The following is a 22,791-nucleotide window of genomic DNA, read 5'->3' as shown; positions in this document are numbered from 1 at the left end:
GTACGTCCCTGAAACAAAGATTTTATTCGTGAATGTTTATTTCAAGTGCTGCATATCCAGCAGTAGCGGTAGTTTTTAATCCACCATAAGCTTGTAAATCATACAGTGACATAGAAAATGAAAGAAATATTTAAAATACATGTTTTTAAAATTATTTTTTTCTATAAATTTAATTTCGATATTTTAATGATGATAAAAACTAAGTAAAAAAGATTTTATGCATGTGGGAAGCTTGATTGCGGTAAGGAATTTGTCTCACATGAAAGAATTGCTTAAGAAACTTATGGATCGAGTCTTGAAAGCAGTGTACGGGACACGAGTGTCGAGGAATGAGTTCGACCACTTGCGTTGAGGTGAATTTCAACCTCTTTATTATTCTAAGCCCGTGATTTCAACTGAAAGTGCCTGTATCCCCTGCAGTTACAGTGTCAGGATCCAGCCACCACGGTAATAGTGGAGGATTCCTTTAATATATTATTTTGAATGACTGCGACTCATTGTCCTGATTTTCTCATCCATTTTTAAAATTCATAAATTTAGACATTATAGCGCGGCCGTTATAAACACTAAAAACGTGTCGTAGAAAAAGTTTATGCAAATCTGGGAAACTGAGAGTACAGGAGAAAGGAAGTAATTTTTGAGAGACCCAGAAATCAGGGATTAAAAAAATTAATCGGGATTATTTTCTAAGTTTCTAATGGCGACTCTATAGGAATATTGATTGCTGAGGAGTTACATGAGTACGGAGAAAGTTATCTGGTATCTTTTACCAAAAATATATCTTGCCATCGCGGGATAATTAATAATTTGTTTTCCCTGAGAAATGTTACTGCTGCCTACTTGGACATTGCTTGGGAGCATAACAGTTTTCAATGAGGTGTGCGAAAGTATTTTCATACAAACCCGGAAAACATATGTATTAAAGAACCTATATTAGGTAGTAAGCCTGCCATTGGTCGTAAAATGGGTTCCCAGAGGAATGATAAAACTTACTTGTGTGCAATTATCATTTATTTGCCATCATCATTACGGGGAAGGAGTTATCCGGGGGAATTAATAATTTTCTAATTATTATATTATGCGATGATGTGATAAGAGACGAAAGAGAATTTATAATTTCCTCTTTTAAATACCATGTCATGTCATAAAATTTGTAATATTAAATGGCTGAGGACTTTCTACTTCGTGTGACTCTGGCCATTTCGGATAAATTGGAATACTTTTCCTGGAAACGGATGTCCCGGAGGCCTTATAATTATCCCGTAATTTCTCTTTTTTTCGAATAATATTTCCTAGTGAATGTGTTAGCCACACATTTCATGTGGGTTCAGGGTAAAAAATGTGAAACAGTTGTGACAAATTTTGAGGGAACGTTTGTAAAAGTAAGGAATATTGAATTAAATATTATAAGTATTGAAAAGAAATAAAAAAATGGCTTACATAGAACAAAATAATATTGCAGACGGAAAATTTGGAATTCGCAGCTGAGGAAAGTTTTGAGGGAACTTTTGTAAATGTAAGCGATTTAGAATTACAGAATACTCTCGGAATGAGGTAGTGAATGTGAAAATTTTTATATTGGAAAGACATTTTTTCGACATAATATTCGGTTACTTTCAAATTTTTACTTCTAACTTCATGTAATTACTTCCAACTTCGATATTATTGATGGCTAACTACTTCTTCAAAATAAAAATTCGAATTTAATGTTGTAAGATAATTAAATGTTTACTGCAACATTTTTGTCTTTTTACGAGTCCAAATATCATCCCGATGTTGCGGAAAGTCAAATCAAATGCAAACCTACGGAAAACGCTGAATGCCAGTAATAATTTCTCTCCTTATATGTTTGTAAATGTTATTTTTCAAGTAATATTTTTTGGATAGTTCAAGTAAAAGACTACCTAATGAATGATAGAACGCATCCGTTTATTTTACAATTTTAATGGTACTTGGACGCTGAAATCTCTTGAGTTAGGTATGACACCTAAAAATGCAATAAAATTTTTTAATGCTTCTTGAGATTGATAATCGACGATGATAATTTCTGATATTCTAGTAGTAAATTTATAGCTTTCTCTGATATGGTCACCAAGAGAAGAAATTATTTTTTCGTGTAAAAATCGTGTCTGAAAATCGTGTGAGTCGGAAGACTGTCTTATTTCGGCAAGAAATAAAACTTATGAGCCTGGTAAATGTGCTGAGAGAAATATGGCCATATTATTATATTATTAGATGCTCTTTTGGCATTTGAAATGCCCTAAGTATGTTGTATTCCTGAAGAAAATAAGGATATATTACACCAAATAAATTTCAGACATTTCCTTCAACGGCCGCAGCAATGCGATGTACGCCCAATAAATTTAAGACGGGACTGCTAAGTCCAGGTAATAACCTAAGGTGAACTTGCGAGAAAAAAAAATGATTTTTGCAGTCAGAGTGTGAAGCTTAAGATGTTAGCAATATCGGCTGGACTTATTGTTGAAAATAACAAAGGTGAAGGGAAGGAGGTGTTTCATGTGTTTATGGAAATCTCTTTTGCACAAATTGGTCGTATTCTGATTCGTGACTAAGATCTTCAGTGATCTTGCTTTACGGTGCTACAAATATCTGAATAGTACAATTTTCTGGGTACTGAATTATGTGAAGGTATCGGTGCAAAATAAGGGAATTTTTAGAGTATGTAGTATCCACATTTGTCGTTAATTAATCATTTTAGTGTTAGGTGTAGGCTTAGTTTATGTGGATCATCCTTTATTCACATTGTATTGCCATAATAATATTTCGATTATTAATGCGTGTGCTTGTAATGCAAGAAATACTAGCTATATCCATTGTAACTTATCCAACCATATTCCAAAATTATTTTGAGTTTTCGAAAAACAAAATTGGATAACTTTTTTTGCAAATATCATCTGCTTTATTATTAAAATTGGCCGAATTTTGAACTTCCATTCCAATTTGAACTTCCATTCGCCGCGTACATTTTCCGTACAAAATGGATTTTCGAATTGAAATTAATTTTTCGACCATGGCAATACTCCTTTTTACCTTTAAAAATTCCAGCGACTTAGGTTGCTTTGTATTTACTCTTCTTTACTGAGTCAGTACAGCTAGGGGTGATAAAGATAGTTGGAGGAGATGTAAGGCGATGTTTTCGCTCGGCTTTTCCCTGTCTGGACCACTGCCGCCGCACCGGTTCAAAAGCTTTATGCGTCCACCGTTTGAAAGGGCATAGACATTCCTGGACACAGATAAAGTCTTTCGGGGAGCCATAAAGAAGCGATTGAATTCTTCTGCCTACGACTCCAGCCCAGACTCTCCGGCCATCTCGGCGTTTAAGACCCTTGATCCAGAACGCCGCATCACGTTGGCGACCGTCCAAATTTTCTTAAAGGGGGAGGGACGAGGGTGGTCCAAGGGTGAATGTGCGAGGAAACTTAGAAAGACGCCGAAGTTGAGGTTGGTTGAGCCGAAGGAAAGAGAGACATTTGCTGAAAGTCGATTTGCTAAGAAGGTATCTTGAGAGATGAGGTGTTGATTGGCCGAAAGGAGCGATACAAGGAGAATTTCGACTAGATATACTCGTCTGATATTATTTTCTCAACAGACAGTACTAATTAATAACATATTTTTATGTCTTCAAAAGCTATCTGGATGCCAAGGGCGAGATGAATGATTTAAATGCTTCCCCCTCTTTGATCAAATGTATCAATGCAAATGTTTTTAGTTTTTTTGAAATAGAAAATAATGTTCATTTTCTCTTTAGGCCGTTTCTAATTTCGTGCTAATGAGTAAATTTCATGAAGGGGAAAAGAAAGTGTTGGATTTCAACCCGCAACTGCAAAATATCAGTGTTTGCTCTTAAATACCAACGGTCTCTTCTTCCTGATGGGGTGAAAACTTGATTGCATGATATGGAAATTATAGCCGTGGAACGAGGTGGTTATATTCCTCATGGGAAAGAAATTGTTATTGCTGTTACATATTTACTGTGGACATTAGAAGCTCAAAATATGTTATTTTGTGGAAAGTCCCATAGTGATACGGCACGTTTTTTACGTGTGCTTGTAAGATATCTCGGTAATTTATGCAGAAATAAATAAATAATTTGAAAAAAGATTTCGATTCTCTTCGAAGCTCTTAATTGAGAAGGACATACTTGTCGCACTAAACATTTACCGTGATAATCATAAAATTTGGTACAGCTTTTGAGACTAACTTCAATGAATTTTTTATCTTTTGATCAACTTATTTGTGAAATTAGGGTTGCGTTTACTACTTTCGTCTCGTCTTCGAGCAATGATATTAATCTATCACGTGCTCCACCAGCCTATGAAAACAGAGCTTTTATTATTGATCTGATATTATGTCTACTGAAGAACCCGAGTGAAAGAATTGAAATAATCCTTCTCGATAGTTTGATTACTTAGCCTTTCGTTTCGAAAGGTACTGTTACCGATTGACTCAACATAAGCTCTATTGATTACGGACTCGCCTTATGGAAGTCGCTCAATCGTCAATGGTGAATGGAGTGTCGATTTTTGGTTGAAGAACTATTTGTCATGCTAAATTATTTACCAATAAACAATATCATTTTTACATCAGTATTTTCTCAGATATGGAATTTTTATATTTGAGTTACTGGCAAATGTTGAAAAAGTTCTACTCTATATGCCATGATCATCTATGAATGGCAACCTAAGAATGAAGCGAACAATTCGTCGCGACAAAAGGTAAATACGACCGGTTTTGGTGAGATGCTACTTTGCTACCTGCAAAGGTGTTCCTAGATCGGCCAGGCCATGGGCGTGGCCAGGATTGAAGTTAGGCTCTCCCAGGGAAACGGAAAAAATCAGGACCCACACCGGAAATCATCCTTTGACCTTGATCCGCAGATTTGGAATGAAATGTGTGCCAGCAGAAATAGCTTTTATTGGGGGGTTGGAGGGTAAACTGTCTCCCCTCCTCACCCTTGTTGTACCCTTGCCCTAGGTTACGAGACTTGCGAATGAGGGAATTGATGCTCGAGCGCGATAGGATTTCATGTGCGAGCTATTAATCAATTCGGGGGTGAAAAAAATGGTGTGGACAGTCATATCGGAGGCATCGTTAGGTGATGAGTGGGTGTAGGCAGGTTGATTGGATTTCTGGGGGCCTAGGATTAGTGGATGATTGAGTTAGGGGTGCTGGAGTGGTGGAGGATGTAGCAGAGATAGGAATATGCGAAATCCATTTCCTTCGATTGCTTCCTCAATGCCACCCTCCCACCCAACTCCAGAGACCCCTTCCCCAGCCCGGGAACCCCCCACCCTTTCTGTACCGACGACGTCCCAGCCCTCCTTCCCTCACGTGACCGAGACCTCCCGAAGGAAATGAATCACGTGGGAGGGTAGGGTTGGAAGGGGGGAAACGACCCATTACCAAATCACTGCATATCGCATAAAAGGTCAGACCACTCCCGCCTCCCGAAATGCTTGCTTTTCTGGGGGGTGGGAGAAGGGATTGACCGTGATTCGTTGGTGATCGTTCGTGATGTTTCTCCCTCGTCCTAGTGTAACGGGAGGTGAGGTCGGAGTCTCGTCCCTTGCGAAATGATTCGCTCCTCTCCTCGAGCGCTCATGTTTCGCCGTTGTATTTACATTCTCAGCGGCTCCAAGGTCAGTTAGCTCTGCCAAAGGCTCCGGAAGGCTGTCTACCAACCCTCCCGTCAATGCCATCGCTGTCTTCTTCAGGAAGATACACCCTAGCGTGAAGTAGGGCAGAGTCCTTTCCAATGATTTTTTTATACTAAGATGTTTGTTACTCTCACTATTCTTCTTCTTTTTTGATACGCTTGTGCAACATTTACAGTCACCATTGACATTTATTTTTACGATTTTGGAACTGGACGAGTTAACATTTTTGGACGGGTTTTACTGGTCGAATTGTATGTTGACTTGAGGGTGCTTTCTTTTGGGTGCCTAGTGAATTGGGCACAATGAAATATGATACGCGTGAATTTGGGTATTGTCACCTATGCTCACTTTTAATTTCCCCACGTTTTCGTTCTCGTTGAATTTTTTGACGTTAGATACTAAAATTCATATTATCATGCCTTCTATGTTTCGAAATAAATTTAATTTTCATGGAATTATTTTCAACGATATCAACCGTCTTTTTCGATTCTGTGACCTGTAATTACTGAATATACGATAAATGTAGGTCGGAAAAGTTGTTTTTCAACTTTTGGCGAAGCTAGGTTAAAAATATGGATGAATCGATGGAAAGTATTTTTAATGAGAGGAAGTGATGTTGTCGCTAACAATAACTATATTTGAATTACATTTCTGACTGAATTTAAATAAAAATCTGCGGGCAACTAATGGGCCAGATCAATTTGGTAAAATTTTGTAATGTGCATAGTTGTTTACTTTTGAGAATGATTTCTTAGTTGATGGTAGATAATAATTGATGACCACCGGTTATGGACAGATTTTTGGGTTGGAAGCGATGGTTGGTTTGCGACTGACGCCGAGATGACAGCCATATCGTGCTTCATGTGTGAGAATGAGAGACAACTTCGGCTGTAGATTCCTTCACGATATAACCAATTAAAGATCATGATTCCGGCATAATAACACAAATATTAAAGCAAATCAGTTCAGTCTTCACATAAAAGTTCTGTCTTATGATTTCACCCCTATATCTGTAAGAAAAAGTCATTTTCGTTTATACAAACATTGTTATGCACAATCGAAGAGAGGGTTAATGAGCAATAAATGCTTTAAGTAGAAATCATTGAATTTTGGAATGTCCTGCGGTTATGTATTTTCTTTGGAGGGGTATGGAATATTCTCCTCCCCATAGTATGAAAACAACATTCATATCTTGCTCCCTCTGTTGGGAACGCTTCTAATATGATTTCCCTAGCATCTTGGGTATCCTCCGCGCTCTCGCTTCTCTGCGTTTACGAGGATATCAAACACGCGCCTGATTAAAACGAGGGGAGACCGTCTTGATCATCGGGTAATTCAATTAGACCTCCAGCGCAATAAGCCCTCTTTAATCTGCACCCATCAATTTTAGCGGCCGACATTTCACTCTGCCCTGGTATATACGCAGCTCTCTTTTTCCTGGGAGGAATTGTGATTAATTTAATGGAAAAAAGGTGATTAATTTCATCTCCTCTTTGACTTGACTTCAATGATATTTACCATAAATGGAATGAATATATAGGGGTATTTTTAGCAAATAAAGTAGAATTACGTCGGCGGCATAATCTTTATTGGCGAGGCGTTTTATTGCGAGATCGACTATTGAATTGTTAATTGAATATTTTCACCGTCGCTTTTTATGGAATTTTTATGGGTGAAATTTTAAAAATGTATGTCTGTCTCACATAGCGGGACGCCAATTCATTCTAAATGGTATAATTTTAAACAGATTGAGATTCTTACTGAACTGAGTGTATCTTGTTACGTCAGTGATCAGAAGTATGATTATACTCTGATCATGGGCCGACGGATCCTGGCGAAGTGAATGTGTTTAATGATAGAAATGTGCATGAAAAAGACAGAACTGACAGGTGGATAGAAAGTGATAGATTAAAATCAGAAAAAGAGTTAGTGGCAGAATTAACAAATATAGATCTCGTATATTTAATGGTTTTATTATGGGGAAAGTATGTGAGAGAGGACATCTTATTAGCTCTCATGGCTCTCTCTAGGAATGGTAGAAGGTGCCGAGGGAGTATCTAATGAGAGGCATGATTTCAGGGAAATAGATTCATGAATATGATAACTAAGTATGGCCCCAATGAGGAATATTTTTATGAAATACTGTTGAAAAACTTTGAGCTGATAAAAAAGTATCTTCGGTATATTGTTTTGTCTTGCACTACATTTAGGCGTCGGTCAAGGGTTATGTTGATTTTATCTAGCAGAAAGAATTGATTATTTTACAATGAGTGATGATTAATTGACATTGGGTATATGATCAACAAATAGGAATTCGCACTTCAAATCTGCCTAATGTTGGTTGACGCACGTACATCACTTTTACGGTCCGTAATTTAAGAGAAGACCTGTAGCCTATGGCTATAATATTCATATTTTCTTCTCATAGATTAACGGCGCCACAAGAATCTATGAAATTTTCATAGTTTTGAATGCAATTTTCAAGAATTTAAGATGGGTGCTCCTGTTTTTTTGAGGACCGAAGTCGGTAAAGAATAATACGGACATATTTTGAGGATTTGTAGGAAATGACATTGACTTCCGTTCTTGGTGGAACCTATTTAGCGCGACGCTGTCGGGCTTTAATTCCGCATGACGCGGCGAAGCAGTCCAAACGACCATGGGGGGCGTGCCCACTTGCGTCGCGGAGAAATCCTTGGCGGGAGATGCGGTGATGTGACGTAATCAAAGGCGACTCGCCGGTGCCACGCATGACTGGCATACCGGGGGCCGTCCATTAATCGCCTGCCATGTCCCTCGAAAGACAAAGGAGCTCCCACGAGCCTTGCCGATCATTTGTATTGATGGACCGCCGCACAGCGGGCCGGATCACAAAAAAAACATGGCCAGTGTAACGTTTGATATTTAAATACTGTTGATGTTTTGTGATCACTGATACATGTTAGAAAGTTGCTGATGGAAAGAGAGGAGGAATTGTTGATGAGAGAAAGAAGCGGTAAGTTGATCGAAGTAGGGAGGCAAAAAATATTACTGGCTCTACTGCAAATAAAGAGGATTTAGAATAAACCTGGCAGCTGACGTTGCACCAGAAACCGCGAAAAAAATTTCTAACAGGAATATTTCACGTCTTTAATTGATTTTGAATGCCCGGAGCATTTTTTCTAAGAATTGTAAACGTAAATATATAATTTATTCAGAAAATAGCTTAATTGTCGAAATTATAACTAGACGACTAAATGAAAACTAAACTAAAATTATCGAAAATAACGACAGAGAATTTAATGGGGGATGAGAATATCGGAACGCTACGTTTAGAAAAATGCCTAAGAGGGAACTATAATATCTAAATTCATTAAATTTTGACTCGGAAATTCATTACTGAGGGTTTTAAGAACTCTGTTTGAAGTTATATTATACCAATGAAAAAGAATATACGCGTTATACAACAATTAATATGCGAGGTACATTTGTCAAAATCTTCACTCTTTCTTTTAGAGCAGGAAAAAATCTACATGAAGCAGGGGGATTATTTATGGAATTAAGTGAGTTGTGATATTATTTTTGAGGCCACCGCCGCGGCCCAAAAATAGCTGGCATTATAAATAATTAAATATTGTTATAAGAAATTCTGAAACGAACAAAAAATACTATAATATTGTGAAGAAATATGCAAACTTACCGTATTAAAATTGACAGATGAATTCCATGAAATTAAAATAGTCATTTTTTAAGTTGAATTACCCTAAAATCGACAATTTCTACGCCTCGGGCGTTTTAGGCTGAACATGCCCATGTTTGATGGGTTACACAGGTCAACATAATAATCACACAGACCTATAAGGTACGAAATATTGTAGGCCATATCTTGTAGAATCCGAATACATAATTCAAAACTTCCTCGTAAAATGTCGAAAAAATGACTTTTGCCTAGCTTTTTTCGATTTGGGACCACTGTGCTGCGTTACTTGCGGACCCAGGAAATGTATTTATTTTCTTATGGAGAGTTGACCCCATCCGGCTGGCCCAAAGCGCGCGCCCGGCCGCCGTGCCGGTTCTATGCCCGATTGGGTTATGGCCTCTTGAAAGGTTTAATGATCTGACTCGTATAATCAGTATTAGTTGGAATTGTTTACAAAATCTAATCAATGAAAACTTTCCCTCTCCGTTTTCTCACAATCAGTAGTAATCCGTAATCTCTCATCAGTGTGCAGAAAAATGAGATAAATCTTAAGTTTCGTGCGGTTTAGACTTATTCCCGTTAAGTTTCATAATCTTGGATGGATTTAATCTAAATTCAAAGATATTTGCCATCAAAAGTTCAGAAATTTAATTTTTTTATGATAAAACCTAGGATTAATTGGTCAGCATGATTTTGCAGAGTAAATACATTTGTTACGCATAAAAATGCATTTAAGTTAAAAACCAAGATATCCGTAAGATAATCGTTGCGTCTTTACGCTTGTATTGTGGCTAATACAGTAGAAATTGGGGTTAGCATTGTCGTAAAGAATAAGTTTTTTGAAGTTTGATACTTAGCTGTACTACGTCACATCGTTCTTATGCCACATGCTATTCTTGAGGTCAGCGGATAGGAGTTAAGTGGAAATATATAATTATACTGAGTGATTATCTCAATCAATCCGTAATGCTGCCGCACGCATGTTAAAAAATGGTATTTTGTGGTTCATCGTATATCCTTAAAGCGAAAACGAGAGTTGCAAATTTAGAGCAGCTAATTTTTTCCGACTGCCGTAATATTCGTTGTTTGCACTTCCTGCCTGAGAAATTTTTCACGATGTTTTTATTTTCAATGTAATTAGTAAAGGACAACTTTTGGTATAAAAATTAGGCTAAGTAAAAAAGGAAAAAATCCAATGAAAAGAAATAAGGGCGTTTTATGGTTTACGCGATATTCGACTTAGGGTCAGCCATTTTGTTTTTACAAAAGATTTGACTAAAAATTCGTAATTAGGAATAAAAAATACCAAATATTCCTCAAAATTGGGCCATTATAATTATTTTTGGTCAAAATTTTCCCATTCCGGATCTCTGTGCGCCGAGCGGGCGGCATAAAAGGCGGGAGAATATGTCTATAGATTGGATGTTGGGGATATAGGATGGACGGCGTTGGATGAACCGTCAGCGCCGTCTTTCACCGCTGGCCCATGGACTCGCACCAACGGCCCTGTTCGGAATCACGAGGTAGGGGATTGCGAGGCCAGGTGAGTTATCTCAAGGTGCTTCAGAAATGATGAGTGAGTGAATAATAACCATAGAGAAATCCTTACCGTCTTCGTTGGAAGTTAAATTATATATCTATAGACTTATTCTTCATGCATGCTAGATATGGAGAGCTAAAGCCTATAATTATTCAAGGAATGGGTTTGTCTTTACTCTCCAATGTCATATCTCATCGTTTTTATAAACTACAAAGGTATCTTCTATTTTTTATTCGTGGTTTTGACCTGTTATTGTACGATTTATTTCCTGACTCTGTCATGGCTTTTGAGAATTGCTACTTTATACGTAAGCTCTAATTACTAATGCAAGGCACTTCATCGCTAGATGACTCATTCTCTCGCCCAGTATTTCGTCTGATATTTTCTACATTAGTTCCATAATAAATTTTTCTCTCCAATTAGTCTTAAAAAAGGACTCATAACTCCAGATTTTTATTGCCGCCAATGTTATTTGCTTTGCCGTGGTTGTAGTGTAGCAATATTGGTGTTTTTGCTGTGGTTCTATTTGTGAATTAGGTATTACTCATGTACGTGGAGACTGCTGTGAGCTAACATTATAAAACAACTATTTTAACGTAATGGGTGTGTAGCAGGGATGATGGGGACAATTGCGTGAGGGAAGAGGGGTAGGTGAAGGACTTAAAACCAGCAAAATATACACTTTCATCTACCGTCATTCTTCACGTAAGTGATTCACCGTCACCTTTTTTTCCTCCTTCACACCTTTTCCCTCACCTCTCCTCCCCCAAACACTTTTTCCGTACCTTACCTTCTCCCTTCTTCTCCCACCCTCCTTTTCCCTCCGCCTCTGTCCCTTCTTGCTATAGGGTATTCTAAAAAGGTATTTTGAGATAAAATCACCTGATCATGATGCTAAATGTATTGTTGCCAGCTGTGTTCTTCAATTTTTTGTGTGGAAAATTGCCAGTTAGTTTCATAAACATTTACTTATTAAGTATTCTCCGATTCTAAATGAGTAGGCCAGGGGCTTCTTCAGCATGGAAGATTTCACAAAAAATCAGAAAATCTTCACGTCCCCTTTCTGTACGTCTGATCTGGAATCAACATACGACTTGCTTTGATTCATGGGCCAAGGATTTAATAAAGTATAATTAATTTCCCAAAATATGATTAATGTTTGTCTCTATCAAATTACTTAGCAAGAGATTGACAGACAAGATGTCCCGGTGCCGTGATGAGGGTGCCAAAATGTTACCAAAGGACGATGCAGGGAGTGTGAGAATATGGGAGAAAGTCCGAAATTTTCCCATCCCTTGGGCCGAGATCTGCTGTTAGGAAGGAAACAAATGACTGATGATAAGACGGCATTATAGCAACAAGACATTAATATTTGAAAGATTTCAGTCGATATCTATAAAAATAATTAAAACAGTTATTATTTTATTCCCTCTATATACTTTGTTTTCGATATTTACTTGATGAGAGAATTCATAGTTTTTACGTGATTTATGACATTTAGTCGATTTCGACGAAATATTTAGTAATTTTAAAATTTCGGGAATAGGGGTGTTAACCTCAAACGAAATTACCCATTTAAGTAGATGCTAACGGTGAGTTTTGGCTAACAATTCACATTGGTGAAAACTTTTCTGCAATAGGTGCATTACATTTTCTTTGGTGCTCCGTTGAAATTTGTGCGTCTTTGAAACGGCCAGTTTCGGCGGGAAGTCAGGCTCGAATGGCTGTGACGTCACACACAGCTACTTCGCTGACTGCACGCTTTCGGTGAACGCCGTTATCCGTGCCGTGCTTGAATTTGTGGATGCCGTGGTGAGAAATGCCTTCGGATTGTGGCTTTGTGAGGGCTAATTCTACTACCCCACCTAAAATGAGTGCTCTGATGCTCATTTTTTATCATGAATAAGAAGAGGTCAAGTCAAGAAAAAAATCTAAATACGCAGTAATGACATTTTTAGCGCTCCGGAAATTCAAGGAGTCAAGCAGGCAAGTTAGGAGTCAATGCATATTAATTATGATAGCACTGTTAAATATGTTAATCGTACTTATGAGTATATTTTCCATCAAATATTTAATTTTGTTACGATTTACTCAGCCCTGGCTTCCATTTTTATTCGAATTATCCCCTAGTAAACGCTGAAATGGTTCTCGAGGGGTACATTTCATATTATAACACAAATCCCTGTCACGCAATGCTCGTTTTTTAGTTTTAAAGGCTTTTGATAATTTATAGCCTATAAAAACTTAGGTGACATAAGGAAACTATTATCATAAAATAATCACTTTTGTTCGTCTCAGATTTGTCTGAATCATGATATGGAATGGCGAATTATAGTAAATATTTATTATTGTGAATGTTACTGTAAGGCCCCTTGCACACGCACCGATTTTGGACGGCCGGTAAAATACCGGCCGATATTTTACCGGTGAAGCGCTGCTTGCACACACGCTGGATTTTCACAGGTCAAAAGATAAGTTGCTTGGTTGTTGAGCTGGCGCAGGGGATCCGCAGTGGCATTGGCCGGTAGCTAACCGACTTTTTACCGGTGCCGGTGCGCGGTCGGTCAGTGTGCAAGCTCCCATACCCTTCCATTGTTCACCATTGGAATGTTGACGGCCGTCCAAAATCGGCGTGTGCTATGGGTCTAAGGGTTGATAACTATTTCAGCGCTGCCAGAAAAGAATACGGCGATTCAGCAGTTTGCTATATCCAACTTAAAAGAGAATAATATATACACTATGAAAGGGAGAGTTTGTCCAGAGCACAAAATCAGAAGAAACCACAGGAAAAATAATTTTTGTCACTTATTCTTCCGCCATACCCAGAACCCAGAGGAACAAAATTTACAAATTCATTTGGTTCACAAGGTACTAAATATTTGATAGCATTACATTTTTATATTATTATACTCACTCCATGTCAAAGCTTGATTTATTGGATGAGAGGGCTTTTGAATTTGAATTTCAAAACATTCAATTATATACACTGTACATTGCTGTAATTGGCTTAAAAGACAATGGTAGATCAAGTTTGTTATGCTTCGGAAAGAATATTAAATTTTTTAAGCACTGTGAAATAAGAGGTAAAGTTGCGTGGATAGTAGAAAAACTCTTGTCTTACTGATTTGTAATTGGTCTCCTAATCTCTCCAAGCTGTCATTTAATTGAATTTTGATGATGGTGATGAAAATGTCTCTAGTGGCAATCTTAAATATTCCAGAGGGCAAATCAATGACGTACATTGGATCATTAGGTATTCCTAAGTACCTCTAGGGGTAGCTTCATTATTAAGTCAGTTATATTACTGTTTTCACCAACTCCAAAACTCTCGGCTGAGAATGTGCTCGAGAATATTTCATCAATAAACATTATGTTTGGTTACTGTGTGTCAATCTTTGGTGTATTAAAAATCTAAGACTATGTTAGCATCAATTAACTTCGGTGATCATTGAATAGTAGCATAAACATTGTTCATAATCTTTCGTAAATTATTTCCATTCAAATAACTTAAATTAAAATTGTTTTCGTCCGTTCGACTTATTTGGGAAGACCGCAAGTAAAACAATATCACGTTAACTGACATTGTGATGCTGGCATCTAGTATAAATTTAACACTAACATTAAAAGAATCTTCACAGCAATAATAAGATGTCTTGCCGTTGATATTTTTGGTCATCTCGCATTGCTGCAGTTAACCATTTCCTTCGCACACGAGAATTAAGAGGCACAGTAATAAAACGTTTTCCCGGATTTCTTATTGTGGTAGAATTACAAAGCGGTAGAAAGCAATATATATATACGCCTTCTTCCTAATTTCCTCCATTTTCACCCTCGTTGTTTCTTCTCTGACGCAGGATCACAGGTTTTTCGACCGGGTTGACGGCTTCCGCGAGAAGTTCGCTGTGTGTGACGTCAGCATGCCTTCGGCAACCTTCGTGCGCTCTCGGAGCGTTTGAGCCGGCCCTCGGATTCCACACTTTTCGCCTAGCCTTTTTAGGATTAAATTTTTGATTAGAAAAGCGCTGAAACTGTCGCCGGTATCCCCTCGGTGTGTACTTTCATTTAAGACAGTAAAAAAAAATTGGTGAACAACCCTATTATTAGATCCCACGCATCACATTCATTGTAAGAATTTTCATTATTTTACGGTAGAATTTTAAAATGTTTCTGACAAAAAATATCCTATAAGTCTAATTAAAAAATTATCTTCTAAATAGCTTTTTCTTTTTAACAGACTTCATAAACATATAAGGGTTTCTACCTTTTCAGTTTCTCTGCTTCTTCTAAAAAATTAAGAGAAGTACTTATTTATCGTATAATAGTCATTACATTCCCATTAGAGAAATAACGTAGCCTGCCTAGATATTACTTGGAACATTTGCGGTTCTAATTATTTCGTCGCTCCCTTTTTTTTAATATTAGAATTAATTGAGGATGTTGCTGGGAACATTTAGGGGGTTCACTTGGAGTGGGGGTGATGACTGAAGATTATTTCCTAAAATTTCAGATTTTTTTTGCATTAAATACTTTAAGGATATTAAATAGAAAAATAACCTTTTTCATCCGTTATAATTATCTACAATGGAAAATTTTGTCTATGTTTATTAATCATACGGTACTCATTTTATTCAGAAACTTCGTAGTCTCTCACATCAATATTCTTCGACATTTTGATCTCGTTAAGATTAACTTACATCGCTTATAACAACTGATTTTATTATGCGTTGACTCTGAAAAAAGTTTTGTGATAGGTATCTTGTAGAATAAGGTGAATTGACAGTGCGAATTTGATCGATTTTCCATTTAAAATGCTAGCAGATGAAAATTAAATTATATATACGTGCTTAAACTCGCACAATAATTTTCCCAAATTCCGAAAAATAAGGGTTTTACGCGGATAAATATACAGCTAAATAATTCACTCAATTGATTACCTACGTAATGGTATGGAGACAGCCATACTTGTTCTCTTTCTTTTCTAGACCTTCTTATAAATAGAATATATTACTTGAGGGCCCAAAGGCCCATGCGAAATGGAGAGAAACCTGGTTATCACTTTCAGCCCGAAGGTAAAAATTTTAACTTTCCTCAGATCCGAAATGTTTTTAGTGGCGTAGTGGGCCGTCATCTATTGATGGCGCTCGGATATGGGTGGAGTCCGGCGCGTCATCCATAGATGACGCTCGGTCTCAAAGTGTTATAGGGCGTTTTTTTTTCAAAACGACCCTAACAGCAATAATAAGACCCCATCAATTGACTGCCGACGTTATTGGAAAAACGCTCTATAATTTTCCCAATTAGGAATCGAAGTTTTTATGGAACGTTATAATGCCCCATGTACCTGAAACAAGCCCATTAGGATGCCAACCGAGTACTCTATCATCTCTACAAGTACCCAATTTAACAGAGTTGATGAGAGACACGAGAAATTACGAAGTTTTTCAATAAAGTTGAGTACCTCATCATTAATTGATAAAATTTCGCGTAAACACAAGCTCCTTTTGTAGATAAATATAAGCGATGAAATAGGTTATGTTTCTATTTATCACCCTATAAAAAAGTATTCATCAAAAACAACCCCATGGAAGTTTTGGAAAATAGTTTTCAGCCCTCATCCGAATAAATATAGACATCTCCCACTTCGAGTGAACCTCCCAAATTAATAATAAACGGCCCTCATTAGCTTTAGAAAATATTGAAGGGGTGACGAAAGAATTAGAACCGTAAAGTTCCAGTGTAATATCGAGGCAGGCTTAAGTATTTCTCGAAATGGGAATGGAATAACTTATGTACGAGGAGTAGATATTCCTCTAAATTTTTAAGGAGTAGTGGAAACCTTTAGGGGATGATTGACTGACGCTGAGTAAACTTAACCTGCCTCTCCTCTGAATGGATGTTCAATTTTACTGCAGAGCGCATGAAGAATATCGACGGAAAGCTACTCCCTCTCTTGTGGCAATCCCGCCGAAACTTTTCTCAGAAATTGTTTGGAAAAGCTTCTCTAAAGCGTATCGTTCTCAGTAGTGTCAGATTATTATCTGGTTTCTATTTTGAAAATTTACAAAAATTTCATGGTATCCGATTCGAAATTATCCAATATCGAATGGATAAGTCTCTGCACCATAACCACCGCCTCTTTTATTTCTCCATTATGTGTAACGCCAATCTATGGATATATGTATGTGCCTTCACGTAAAAATCTATCTAAAATGAGGATTATGGATCTATGTAGTACTATACTACATAGTTCTAAGTCGCGCATGTATGATAAAAATCAGGATATGGTCTACCTTTATTACGTTATTGGTCGCAGTTTTTAGGTGAGTATTAATATTTAGCTCTCAATGTCCATGGAATGAGGAATAGTTCATAGTTTTACACAGAATACATGACGAATGAATCCACGAAGTAAAACAATAGGTGGCGGATTTGGAATCAGGTGAAACTCGAATATCGGGAATATGGAAGTTTCCTTTCACAAAGGAAAGGTAAAAAGGCGATGTTTAATCTTAAGCTGGAAGCATTTCTTTTCTCTAAGTGTTTCATCACAAAAGAATCCCTAAATTTCCTGTGACGTTGGTATCTAAGAAATCCAAGATATTTATTTTTTCAAAAGTGTGAGCGGCATGAAAATACTAGGAAGAACAGCTGTTGCGTCACGAATCTTCGACTTCAAAGCAATGATGATTTTTCAAGTCTTTGACGCGGATTCAGAACGAGGGAGTAGTAGAGGTGGGAGCCAAAGTTTCTTGAGGAAAGGATAAAATGTATTCTTCCCTGCGGGTGTCTTGCAAAATTTGTCTTGCATCAATAAATATTGTTCTTTAATTTGGGAATATTGTCAAACATTATTCTCCCTTTTTAATCCCATTTCCTTTTATTATTGATGCCTCCATCTCCATCGCAGTAGCTTATCATTATTTGGAAAAAGGTAGTGTACCGTTCGTTTATTCCATAAAAGTCGTTGATAATTATTTCTGGTGTGAACTGGGTGGGTGTACGGAAATTATTTCACTTGCATGTGTGCAACAGTTTCACCGCCAGCCAAAGCCGAATGGTGATATATATTTAGGGTATTCCATGGAACAGGGCCGTAAACAAAAAAAAATAGCATTGGATATAAAAATGAACCATAATGACATATTATTCGCAATCCCCGTTTTCAAGCTACACATTTGTAGTGAGTCCGGTTGTGTATTCTGATTATAATTTGAAAATTTTTCATCATCATATCATGATTAATATCCTTGGTTAACATTTTTGGAAATAATGTATAATAATTTAATTAGTGCTGTTCGCGTAAGGTAATATAAATTGGTATTATGAGGCATTATCATCCCAGTCAGAAAACGGCTCATGAGGACGGATTTACAAAGATGAATCAATTTTTTTTCAATATTATCGCCCAATTCAAATGCACGTGATCTATGAAATGTATGATATCAAAAACGATACATTTTATAAATGTCAATTCAATTATTTTACAAAGGTAATTTTATAGAACATGCTGTTTTTCCCGGGACCTGCTCTGGCTTTGAAAGGGGGGGGGGAGGTAATTTAATCCCGAAATTCTCCCTCGCTCTGCTCCCCCCACAGTATTAGGGAATTGTTGATGTTATAATATTTTTTGCCCCATGATGTCTTTTATTGCAATACGAGCTGAAGTCCAACCGTTGATCTTGTGGTTCGCTGGCAATGCTCGGGAGGATGTGGCGATTGCAATGACCACTTTAACAAAATGCATGAGTATTGAAAGCATTCGTTTAAAAAGTGTCGATTAGCTCTTTTAGTTCGTATTATTTGGTCTAATTTCAAGAGCCACAGATCAATTTTGACCTCACCTTCTTGTTGAATTTGCTGACTAGTTTACGAACTTAGAGGAGGGTTTATGTGGATCATTTAGTATTTATGAAGTAATTTTAACTAAAACTGACATTAAAGTTAAATAAAAGTATCACAGTATTTATTATGAAGAAAGTTGAAACGCTGGATTATACAAATTGGAGGTGATTAAGTTCATTGTAAAAAACAGTGATTTTTAATACCAATGATTTTTTGTGTTCTTTTATTGCTATGGATAATTTTACCCCATTAAAAATCCGCTTATGTATGCTGTATGTGATCAGTTCAACTTGGAAGACTTTGAAAAAGGGTATAAATTAGAGTTCATGAAAGTCAATATGCTCACAGTGTGGTAATTACGTGATTTTGAATAGCATCTGTAATAACAGAAAATCTATTCACACCCATATGTTTTTCTGTACATTCTCCTTGATCTCATGGATAAATGCATCACTCGTATCTTAGAAAAAACTACAAATGTGTCTAATATTTTCCCCAACTGAAAGTAGAAGCTATTATGTATGGAAAATAATTGGTATTTTATGTAAGCCAGTTTTCGCCTGTAATTCGCCTGTATAGTCTATTCCTTGGAGTGAATGTCCGAGTAAGAATAAGTGCCTTATTTTAGTTTGAATTGGTGATACAATATTCGTTAAATAAAAAAACTACCACGATTGAAATTTAATTTTATATATAGAAATTAAAATATGATATGAAGAGAAAACCCGCAACCCTATCCCTAACCCGAATGCTTCGCTTTTTCTATCCAAGGATATGTTCCTTTTGGCAAACGTAGTGCGTGCACATGAGCGTGGAAAGAAACGATGGACATTGTGAAGGGAAAATGGAGTGGGTCGGTGTAGTGGAATCGACTGGTCTTGTTCACCCAAAACTGTTCAATGCAGTACCATTTGTTTGGGATAAAAATTGCGCTGAGCTGCCATTGTATTGATGTGGGCCAGTCGTTATTTATAGGGAGGAAAACTTACGACTGTGTGGGAGAGGAGGACATTTAGGTCAATACGAATGTTTGTCGGAGCTAACATACAGTTTGGAGCATGCTCTTGTTTTTTTTGCTATTCTCTGTTGGGCAGTCGTGAAAACCTTTTCCAGAGCTGCGGTCTCCCTGGAGGCAGGATAGCTGTCTTCCGTCCTACCATATTGCCTTTGAGCCGCGACTTCCCGCTGGTAGTTCACGACCCTTAGGGTACACCCCGGCCTCCTTCCTACTGGAACCCTCACATTTGGTCTTGCTTTGGACGAGGAAAAGGGAATCGAGTGGAAATTAATGTGTTAAGGGAGAGATACCGGGGCTATTCACGGTGGAGATACTTTGGTCCTTCCCTCCTCGCCGGGTCTTAGGACGTAAATTCGTACTGGTCGGAGAAAGGAAGCGGGCTAGTCCAAGGAATTGGAATATATTTATGTGGATATTAGGTCAGTTCAAATTTTGAGAAGATTTTAAGATATTTTATTCCACTTTACTATGGTCGTAATGACGGTATTTAGCGACGTTTACGAATCAAAGATATAATAATTATTTTGTACTTTTCACCTGTTTTAATGTCAGTGGTTACGAGTGCACTAGCTCCAATCTCAAATTTGAAAATCATGTTAGGTTTTTGCATAACAAATGGTTTCTCCTTATTAGGAGGAATCATTCCTTCGTGACTGGTCTTTTTCTTTTTCTCGTAGGAAATATTGGCTGTCATATTGATATTTTCATCACGCAAAATAGGCTCCTGTCTGTTTTTGCCTGTATCTCAAATTCAAACATTATATCTCGGAATTTTCTGAAATGTACCGTATTCATGGTTGAGCTAAAGAACAATGTTGACAAAGAATTTCCCATACACTCTGAAATAGGTGATTGTGTAAGTATTTAGCAAGGGTTTGTCATTTTCAAATTTTATTTTGTTGAATTACGGTCACATAAAATAGGCTTCCCAAGCTATATATTCTGGAAATTGCATTTGAAAATTCGAATCATCGTATGAGTTTTATGGCAATACTTGTTTAGGCATACGAAAGATCTTCATTAATACTTGAGTATGGATGGAGTCTTTATGAAAAATAGATATATATGTTCATAACCTTCAGAATCACGATAAAAACTTAAATTAAGGATCGTCTCGGGTCTACGGTTTAAGTTATTTGCTTATAATATGTCATATAAAAGCCGAGGTTTTAGTAAAATCATGTTAAAAAATGAAGATGGCGCTACCGACAGCTGGAAAAATGTGAATTAAAAAAAAACACGAGGATATAATTATACACTTTTTGTGTAAGTACTAATACTACTTCTCATCCTCAATGGATTTTGTCTATTATGGTAAAGCATGCAAACATAATAAAGTAACAATTATTTTTGTTAATTGTGAAATTGCGAACCTAGCACCTTACAGATGTCAAGGAATCATGGCCACTTTAAACAAAGGTTTCTAGTGGGGACAACTCTACGGACGTGGAGGTCAGCGGCTAGGGATCAGAGCAGGATACCGTGGAAAGAGCCTGACGCTTAGTGGGATGACGGGCTTGTTCTAGGAAGGGAGAGGGAAAGATCACCGCAGTATGGGCGTGGGGGACGTGTTTGTGTGTATGTTTGGAGAGGTTAGCGTGGAAGCGGGAAATTATCCCCCGTTACTACCAACCTTTCCGCTCGACCTTGCCCGGCCTCCCTCTTTTACTGCAGGAAATGCGTTTGCTAATGGATTCGCTTCCTACAGAACTCCCATTTCTGCTCATCGTCTCGGCATTTCTGCCCCCCTACATCGCCCGCTCTCATTCCTGCGCCGATCCGGAATAGAGAGACCTCCCTTGCCCTTTCATTAAAAGCGGCGGTGGGTACGCTTAACCTCCCCTCGTTTGTTTGCCAGTTCTTTTTATTTCGCACGCGCGCCGTTCCCACCTCGTGGGCGGTGACGTCGCGGACGAAGCGAGAACATTGGAGGGCGATTCACGTCATGCGAATCAAAAGTTGGCGCGAAGGGTATTATTTTACCCCCACTGTACTCCTACTAAAGAGACGAAAGCGTTGGAATTAGGGGGAACTCACTGTAGTAAAGGCACAAAGAAAATTATAGGTTGTAGAAGTGGGATGAAATTGACCGGAAGCGTGCGAGGTGTAGGTATGAAAGAGTATTGAGAATGTGAGGTAGACGGGGAGTAAAAGATTGGAGGAAGTGGTCAAAATAGGCATAGGAGGGATTGGTAGGGAGGGTGAGAATAGATCGTTTACCGAGGGCCTGAGGGATGACGGATATCATGATATGGGAAATTGTGAGGGAATCCTGGTAAAAAACCAGTCGGTAGGGTATATACATGTATGTATGTATATATACATAGCCTGGACAAATGCCCAAAGTAGTAATATTAGTGCTTATGTAAACCGTGGATCTAGCTGTATTTAATGCTGATAAATTGGTTAAAATAAGAATTTAAATAGGTCATAAATTTTCCTTTTATTTTCCTTCCTCGTTGATGTAAAAAATGTCATTCGTGAGTGATACAAGCTTTATGGAAATCCTTTCTAACTCGGGCATATATCTTGCGCTACTTACGTTTTTGTTGCTACAGTGTAGGGGTTTCTATTAAAGGATCGATAATTTGTGTGTATTATAAATAAATAAATCACGAATGCTTTGTTTTTATTGACATATTTATTTATATTCATCCCCCCGAAAATAGCACTATTAGACCTTTTCATGGGGAGGCTACTACAAATAACGAGGGACTATCACAAATATTTAATCCTTTGATGGGGGAAATCTACTCGGCACTTCAACTCGCGACCTTTGGTTTGGCAGGCGAAGGACTGTACCCTGCCGCCACTGAGGACAGCGCCAATGAATTTGGGTACTCATCCAGTGTTGAAGATCGTGGGAGGCAGCCTGGCACTTTCCCCTGTGGTTTTCAACCTCATAGCGAATGTCAGAATTCCCTCCCCCCCGATGACACTTCTTCATTCCTCGTGTCACCCATCTATGATGGGTCATTCTCCCACAAACGTACAAAATTATGTCTCTGAACTGCCGTGAAAAAACCAAAACTGT

General features: G+C 37.7%; 1 protein-coding gene across 1 annotated transcript in view; it reads left to right on the top strand.

Moving 5' to 3' along the window:
* The window catches only part of LOC124162860 (uncharacterized serine-rich protein C215.13-like), a 225,681-nt gene that overhangs the window by 42,971 nt on the left and 159,919 nt on the right, over positions 1-22,791 (top strand). The gene's annotated exons all lie outside the window — the stretch shown is intronic.

Source organism: Ischnura elegans, chromosome 1 (genome assembly GCF_921293095.1).
Source record: "Ischnura elegans chromosome 1, ioIscEleg1.1, whole genome shotgun sequence".
Classification (NCBI taxonomy): domain Eukaryota; kingdom Metazoa; phylum Arthropoda; class Insecta; order Odonata; family Coenagrionidae; genus Ischnura; species Ischnura elegans.
This window is presented reverse-complemented; position numbering and strand designations above follow the sequence as displayed.